Source organism: Triticum aestivum, chromosome 3D (genome assembly GCF_018294505.1).
Source record: "Triticum aestivum cultivar Chinese Spring chromosome 3D, IWGSC CS RefSeq v2.1, whole genome shotgun sequence".
Classification (NCBI taxonomy): Eukaryota; Viridiplantae; Streptophyta; class Magnoliopsida; order Poales; family Poaceae; genus Triticum; species Triticum aestivum.
Window position 1 is genome coordinate 209,158,388 of NC_057802.1, and position 8,499 is coordinate 209,166,886.

Consider the following 8,499-nt stretch of genomic DNA (forward strand, 5'->3'; position numbering starts at 1 on the left):
CTCTCAAAAGTGAACCACATTGCTACCTCTTGAGCACTGCGTTGGTTTTCCCTTTAAGAGGAAAGGGTGATGCAGTAAAGCAGTGTAAGTATTTCCCTCAGTTTTTGAGAACCAAGGTATCAATCCAGTAGGAGGCCACGCACGAGTCCCTCGCACCTACACAAACAAATAAAATCCTCGCAACCAACGCAATAAAGGGGTTGTCAATCCCTTCACGGTCACTTACGAAGTGAGACCTGATAGATATGATAAGATAATATTTTTGGTATTTTTATGATAAAGATGCAAAGTAAAGAAAGCAAAATAAAAACGGCGCCAGAAATAGCTTGTTGACGGGAGATTAATATGATGGAAAATAGACCGGCGGCCATAGGTTTCACTAGTGGCTTCTCTCGAGAGCATAAGTATTACGGTGGGTAAACAAATTACTGTTGAGCAATTGATAGAATTGAGCATAGTTATGAGAATATCTAGGTATGATCATGTATATAGGCATCACGTCCGTGACAAGTAGACCGACTCCTGCCTGCATCTACTACTATTACTCCACACATCGACCGCTATCCAGCATGCATCTAGAGTATTAAGTTCAAAAGAACAGAGTAACGCTTTAAGTAAGATGACATGATGTAGAGGGATAAACTCATGCAATATGATATAAACCCCATCTTGTTATCCTCGATGGCAAAAATACAATACGTGCCTTGCTGCCCCTGCTGTCACTGGGAAAGGACACCGCAAGATTGAACCCAAAGCTAAGCACTTCTCCCATTGCAAGAAAGATCAATCTACTAGGCCAAACCAAACTGATAATTCGAATAGACTTGCAAAGATAACCAATCATACATAAAAGAATTTAGAGAAGATTCAAATATTGTTCATAGATAAACTTGATCATAAACCCACAATTCATCGGTCTCAACAAACACACCGCAAAAGAAGATTACATGGAATAGATCTCCACGAGAATTGTAAAGAACTTTGTATTGAGAACCAAAGTGAGAGAAGAAGCCATCTAGCTAATAACTATGGACCCGAAGGTCTAAGGTAAACTACTCGCACATCATCCGAGAGGCTATGGTGTTGATGTAGAAGCTCTCCGTGATCGATGCCCCCTCCGGCGGAGCGCCGGAAAAGGCCCCAAGATGGGATCTCACGGGTACAGAAGGTTGCGGCGGTGGAATTAGGTTTTTGGGTCCGTATCTGGTAGTTTGGGGGTACGTAGGTATATATAGGAGGAAGAAGTACGTCGGTGGAGCAACGTGGGGCCCACGAGGGTGGAGGGCGCGCCCAGGGGGGTAGGCGTGCCCCCTACCTCGTGCCTTCCTAGTTGATGTCTTGACGTAGGGTCCAAGTCCTCTTGATCACGTTCGTTCGAAAATCACGTTCCCGAAGGTTTCATTCCATTTGGACTCCGTTTGATATTCTTTTTCTGCGAAACTCTGAAATAGGCAAAAAACATCAATTCTGGGCTGGGCCTCCGGTTAATAGGTTAGTCCCAAAATAATATAAAAGTGTATAATAAAGCCCATTAAACATCCAAAACAGAATATAATATAGCATGGAACAATAAAAAATTATAGATACGTTGGAGACGTATCAATCATCCCCAAGCTTAATTCCTGCTCGTCCTCGAGTAGGTAAATGATAAAAACAGAACTTTTGATGTGGAATGCTACTTAGCATAATTTCAATGTAATTCTTCTTATTGTGGCATGAATGTTCAGATTCGATATGATTCAAGATAAAAGTTTAATGTTGACATAAAAACAATAATACTTCAAGCATGCTAACCAAGCAATTATGTCTTATCAAAATAACATAGCCAAAGCAAGTTATCCCTACAAAATCATATAGTCTGGCTATGCTCCATCTTCCCCACACAAAATATTTATATCATGTACAACCTCGGTTTTAGCCAAGCAATTGGTTCATACTTTTTAACGCGCTTCAGCCTTTTCGACTTTTACGCAATACATGAGCGCAAGCCATGGATATAGCACTATGGTGGAATAAGGTATAATGGTAGGGGTTATGTGGGAAGACAAAAAAAAGGAGAAAGTCTCGCATCAACGAGGCTAATCAACGGGCTATGGAGATGCCCATCAATTGATGTTAATGCAAGGAGTAGGGATTGCCATGCAACGGATGCACTTAGAGCTATAAGTGTATGAAAGCTCAAACAAAAGAAACTAAGTGGGTGTGCATCCTACTTGCTTGCTCACGAAGACCTCGGGCATTTGAGGAAGCCCATCATTGGAATATACAAGCCAAGTTCTATAATGAAATTTCCCACTAGTATATGAAAGCGACAAAATGAGAGACTTTCTATCATGAAGATCACGGTGCTACTTTGAAGCACAAGTGTGGTAAAAGGATAGTAACATTGTCCCTTCTCTCTTTTTCTCTCTTTTTTTATTTGGCCTTTTCTCTCTTTTTTTGGCCTCTTTTTTTAGTCCGGAGTCTCATCCCGACTTGTGGGGGAATCATAGTCTCCATCATCCTTTTCTCACTTGGGACAAATGCTCTAATAATGATGATCATCACACTTTTATTTACTTACAACTCATGAATTACAACTCAATACTTAGAACAAAATATGACTCTATGTGGATGCCTCCGGCGGTGTACCGGGATATGCGATGAATCAAGAACGACATGTATGAAAGAATTATGAATGGTGGCTTTGCCACAAATACAATGTCAACTACATGATCGTGCAAAGCAATATGACAATGATGGAGCGTGTCATGACAAACGAAACGATGAAAAGTTGCATGGCAATATATCTCGGAATGGCTATGGAAATGCCATAATAGGTAGGTATGGTGGCTGTTTTGAGGAAGATATAAGGAGGTTTATGTGTGATAGAGCATATCATATCACGGGGTTTGGATGCATCGGCGAAGTTTGCACCAACTCTCAAGGTGAGAAAGGGCAATGCACGGTACCGAAGAGGCTAGAAAATTGCGGAAAGGTAAGTGTGCGTATAATCCATGGACTCACATTAGTCATAAAAAACTCATATACTTATTGCAAAAATTTATTAGCCCTCGAAGCAAAGTACTACTACGCATGCTCCTAGGGGAAGGGTTGGTAGGAGTTAACCATCGCGCGATCCCGACCGCCACACAAAGGATGACAATCAATAAATACATCATGCTCCGACTTCATTACATAACGGTTCACCATATGTGCATGCTACGGGAATCACAAACTCCAACACAAGTATTTTTCAGTTCCACAATTACTCAACTAGCACAACTATGATATTACCACCTTTTATCTCAAAACAATTATCAAGCATCAAATTTCTCATGATATTATAATTAAAGCAAATTGCCATGCTATTTTAAGACTCTCAAAATAATATAAGTGAAGCATGAGAGATCAATAGTTTCTATAAAATAAATCCACCACCGTGCTCTAAAAGATATAAGTGAAGCACTAGAGCAAAAACTATATAGCTCAAAAGATATAAGTGAAGCACATAGAGAATTCTAACAAATTCCGAATCAAGTGTGACTCTGTCAAAAGGTGTGTACAGCAAGGATGATTGTGGCAAACAAACAAATAAAGACTCAAATAATACAAGACGCTCCAAGCAAAACACATATCATGTGGTGAATAAAAATATAGCTCCAAGTAAAGTTACCGATGGAAGTAGACGAAAGAGGGGATGCCTTCCGGGGCATCCCCAAGCTTTGGCTTTTAGGTGTCCTTAGATTATCTTGGGGTGCCATGGGCATCCCCAAGCTTAGGCTCTTGCCACTCCTTGTTCCATAATCCATCAAATCTTTCACCCAAAACTTGAAAACTTCACAACACAAACCTCAGCAGAAAATCTCGTGAGCTCCGTTAGCGAAAGAAAACAAAACACCACTTCAAGGTACTGTAATGAACTCATTCTTTATTTATATTGGTGTTAAACCTACTGTATTCCAACTTCTTTATGGTTTATAAACTATTTTACTAGCCATAGATTCATCAAAATAAGCAAACAACACACGAAAAACAGAATCTGTCAAAAACAGAACATTCTGTAGTAATCCGTAACTAATGCAAACTTCTGGAACTCCAAAAATTCTGCCAAAATAGGAAGACCTAGAAAATTTGTTTATTGATCAGCAGCAATTGGAATCAATATTGTATCACATTCTGGCGATTTTTAACAATTATTTTCGTGAATAGAAAGTTTCTGGAATTTTCAGCAAGATCAAATAACTATCATCCTAGAAGATCTTATAGGTTAAACTTGGCACAAACACTAACTAAAACATAAAAACACATCTAACCAGAGGCTAGATCAAATATCCTAAACAGAAGCAAAAAGCAAAAAACTAAAAATAAAATTGGGTTGCCTCCCAAGAAGCGCTATCGTTTAACGCCCCTAGCTAGTCATAATAGCAAGGATAGATCTAGGTATTGCCATCTTTGGTAGGCAATTCTTCAATGAGACATCTATCACCCTTAGGAGTTTCTTTCTTTTTATTAATTATCAAACTTCTAGGCACAAAACCGAAAAATTCATTTGTAGCAAATGGTTCCTTACTGATAGCAAAAAGAGTGGGATGAATACTTATAGATTTGAGATCCGCAGTTTCCTTACTAGAGGATTCACCCTTATTTTTAGGAACATACATAAGCTTGGCAATTTTAGTTGGAGGACTTGGAGTATTCTTTACGGAAGAAAAGTGGTTCCCAAGTTGGTAATGATACCCTCAAGTTTATCGATTTTAGTGGAATCCTGATTTATTCTTTCATTAACTATGGGTTCCTTCTCCTTAATATTTTTCAAAGTGACTCCTACTTTAGATCCATATTGGGTAATTTGGTTGTGGATCTTTTTATCCAAATTTTCAATTAACTCTACGGTAGCAACTTTATTTTCAATAATTTCAAGTCTTTGCATTACATGCTCCAAGGTTAACATAGTTCCATTAACAAAAAGAGGTGGTGAGCCAAACAAATCTATCATAGCATTATAAGAATCAAGTATGGCTACCCAAGAAATTCCCTCCGGTAATGGTATCAAGGATATATCTTTACCAAGGAGTAGCGCCTACATAAAAATTGCGAAGAAGAACGGAAGTAGATTGCTTCCTGGTAGATCTATTTTGAGCATTGCAAATTCTATACCAAGCGTCTTTTAGATTTTCTCCTTCCCTTTGCTTAAAATTAAGAACTTCATTTTCGGGAGACAACGCAGAAGATAGGGAACTAGCCATAACGACAAGCAAGCGAAAAAGAGGCGAACGGAAAAGAGAGGGCGAATAAAACGGCAAGGGTGAAGTGGGGGAGAGGAAAACGAGAGGCAAATGGCAAATAATGTAATGCGGGAGATAAGGGTTTGTGATGGGTATTTGGTATATTGACTTTTGCGTAGACTCCCCGGCAACGGCGCCAGAAATCCTTCTTGCTACCTCTTGAGCACTGCATTGGTTTTCCCTTGAGGAGGAAAGGGTGATGCAGTAAAGCAGCGTAAGTATTTCCCTCAGTTTTTGAGAACCAAGGTATTAATCCAGTAGGAGGCCACGCACGAGTCCCTCGCACCTACACAAACAAATAAAATCCTCACAACCAACGCAATAAAGGGGTTGTCAATCCCTTCACGGTCACTTACGAAAGTGAGACCTGATAGATATGATAAAATAATATTTTTGGTATTTTTATGATAAAGATGCAAAGTAAAGAAAGCAAAATAAAAACGACGCCAGAAATAGCTTGTTGACGGGAGATTAATATGATGAAAAATAGACCGGCGGCCATAGGTTTCACTAGTGGCTTCTCTCGAGAGCATAAGTATTACGGTGGGTAAACAAATTACTGTTGAGCAATTGATAGAATTGAGCATAGTTATGAGAATATCTAGGTATGATCATGTATATAGGCATCACGTCCGTGACAAGTAGACCGACTCCTGCCTGCATCTACTACTATTACTTCACACATCGACCGCTATCTAGCATGCATCTAGAGTATTAAGTTCAAAAGAATAGAGTAATGCTTTAAGTAAGATGACATGATGTAGAGGGATAAACTCATGCAATATGATATAAACCCCATCTTGTTATCCTCGATGACAACAATACAATACGTGCCTTGCTGCCCCTGCTGTCACTGGGAAAGGACACCGCAAGATTGAACCCAAAACTAAGCACTTCTCCCATTGCAAGAAAGATCAATCTAGTAGGCCAAAATAAACTGATAATTCGAATAGACTTGCAAAGATAACCAATCATACATAAAAGAATTCAGAGAAGATTCAAATATTGTTCATAGATAAACTTGATCATAAACCCATAATTCATCGGTCTCAACAAACACACCGCAAAAGAAGATTACATGGAATAGATCTCCACGAGAATCGTGGAGAACTTTGTATTGAGAACCAAAGAGAGAGAAGAAGTCATCTAGCTAATAACTATGGACCCGAAGGTCTAAGGTAAACTACTCACACATCATCGGAGAGGCTATGGTGTTGATGTAGAAGCCCTCCATGATCGATGCCCCCTCCGGCGGAGCGCCGGAAAAGGCCCCAAGATAGGATCTCACAGGTACAGAAGGTTGCGGCGGTGGAATTAGGTTTTTGGCTCCGTATCTGGTAGTTTGGGGGTACGTAGGTATATATAGAAGGAAGAAGTATGTCGGTGGAGCAACGTGGGGCCCACGAGGGTGGAGGACGCGCTCCCTACCTCGTGCCTTCCTGGTTGATGTCTTGACGTAGGGTCCAAGTCCTCTGGATCACGTTCGTTTCGAAAATCACGTTTCCGGAGGTTTCATTTCGTTTGGACTCCGTTTGATATTCTTTTTCTGCGAAACTCTAAAATAGGCAAAAAAACAGCAATTCTAGGCTGGGCCTCCGGTTAATAGGTTAGTCCCAATATAATATAAAAATCTATAATAAAACCCATTAAACATCCAAAACAGAATATAATATAGCATGGAACAATAAAAAATTATAGATACATTGAAGACGTATCACACATCCGAGGACCAATCGCACTGCAGGTGTTGATGTAGTCGACTGGATTTTGAGACAAACGAAACAATTTGCACTTCATACATATAGAGGGGTAATTTGCACTTCATACAAAACTCCAGCAACACATCAGAATGAATTTTAAAAACATCACATTGAACCGCATGTCGGTACCAGCCGCACAGCATCATTGTGCACCGTTGTTGCTATAGAAAATATTACAAAGCGAGCTGCATTATTTTATGGAGTGAACCTCCAGGCCCACCAAAACTGATAAAAACATTTTTCAATATACCCACGCGAGGTACAAGTGAACCGCAACAAACACAATATAAAAGATTTTTGCTAGCAATGAACCACAAGGACTAGACGAGCGGACTGCATGTCTTTTCTGTGTGTTTTTCCTGTTGTTTTAGTTGTCATTTTTGTTGTTCGCCTATGCCTACAAATGAACTGCACTACACAACAAAGTCAAGAGTACAACACCCAACAATTAACTGCACTCCTTAAGCCATAACAAGTTTTTGAATGCAAGAGAAAAGCGCCAGAATGAATAGCCATTTTTTTGTTCGACAAACAAGCAATGCACTGCAAATATGAACGCTGAAATAAGAATCTGAACCTCCATGGGATCCAGCTGTACCGCTGTGTCATGTTTCCGGGAAAAATTCCTGCTGCTTGTCCGAGAAGTGGACTCCTTCCGGTGAAATGGCGCATGCAAGTTGCAGAACCGCTTCCCCTCACTAACAAAATTGCACGCCAGTTAACTGCACCGAGGATGGAAATGACCTGCCTCGAGGAGTAACCTGCACTTCATTGTTGGTGAATTTTGCACGAAGAAGAACAACACGAGGACTGGCTACATATCCACAATGAGCATCCAATCCGTTGCTGAAGATTGATGGCTCATTGATGCATATGCATTGTTCCAACTGATTGCACACACGCCTGTCATCCCTTAACTTGTCCCTGCCAAATCACAGATGAACCAGGTGATGATTGGAGAGTAATGGGGTGACATAGTTGATGTTCTCACAGGAGGCGTCAACGTCGTCGTCCTGCCCGAAGGCTACTGATTTGTGATCCGTAGCGGAGGAGAATGGGTGAGGGGGCAGAAGGGGCTCACTGCTGCGACAGTTGCCGGCGCCCACAACGACAGATCCGTCGCCGCGACAACGACGGGAGACGAGATCGAGGGAGGTCGCCGTCAGCCCTCCTCATCAATGACGCCGGGGCGACCGCCATGGGAGGAGCCGGCAAGGGTAGGTTGCCACGACAGCGTGGGGCGGGCCACGGTGGGGAGGCCTCCGTGAGCTAGCGGGCGAGCCGTGGCTGCCGGGGAGGGGGAGGGTGGATCCAGCCGTCGCGGCACAGAAGGAGGTCGCCGGGGGTCGGGGTTGGTAGCCAGAGCTGGGAGGGAGGTGGGGCGGCGTGGCGATCCGGCAGGCCCGATGGCCAGCGGCGGAGTGTCGGCCAGGGGCACGACGGCATCCTGGGGAGGGGCGGCGCGGCCGTGG

The 8,499-nt window shown here is 41.9% G+C and overlaps 1 long non-coding RNA gene across 2 annotated transcripts; it reads right to left on the reverse strand.

The window, feature by feature from the left end:
* Positions 1 to 7,117: 7,117 nt before the first annotated feature.
* Positions 7,118 to 8,489, reverse strand: LOC123078249 (uncharacterized). Of its 2 annotated transcripts, none has more exons than XR_006437225.1 (2): positions 8,109 to 8,489; positions 7,118 to 7,951 (listed from the first exon to the last, which is right to left on the reverse strand). It is a non-coding gene; the product is annotated as an uncharacterized lncRNA (long non-coding RNA). The 2 variants fall into 2 exon arrangements; XR_006437226.1 differs by having other exon boundaries at positions 8,019 to 8,489.
* Positions 8,490 to 8,499: the final 10 nt, after the last annotated feature.